This window comes from Octopus bimaculoides, chromosome 10 (assembly GCF_001194135.2).
Source record: "Octopus bimaculoides isolate UCB-OBI-ISO-001 chromosome 10, ASM119413v2, whole genome shotgun sequence".
In the NCBI taxonomy this organism is placed as follows: Eukaryota; Metazoa; Mollusca; class Cephalopoda; order Octopoda; family Octopodidae; genus Octopus; species Octopus bimaculoides.
Window position 1 is genome coordinate 30,979,533 of NC_068990.1, and position 241 is coordinate 30,979,773.

General features: G+C 38.6%; 1 protein-coding gene across 1 annotated transcript in view; it reads left to right on the plus strand.

Moving 5' to 3' along the window:
- The window catches only part of LOC106875886 (allene oxide synthase-lipoxygenase protein), a 43,796-nt gene that overhangs the window by 357 nt on the left and 43,198 nt on the right, over positions 1 to 241 (plus strand). The window lies entirely within an intron of this gene.

Genomic DNA, 241 nt, shown 5'->3' on the forward strand with positions numbered 1-241 from the left:
CACACACACACACACACACACACACACACACACACACACACACACACGCCTGTATATATGTATGTATGTATATATCGATATTTGTATGTATGTATGTATGTATGTATGTATGTATGTATGTATGTATGTTTGTTGAAGCATGTCTCTAGGAGAAGGTCACTCTGATATAAAACCAAATATGAAGGGAATGGCATTGGACATTTTGGGGATCTTTGGTTTGTGCTAGAGATTACGGCGCTCC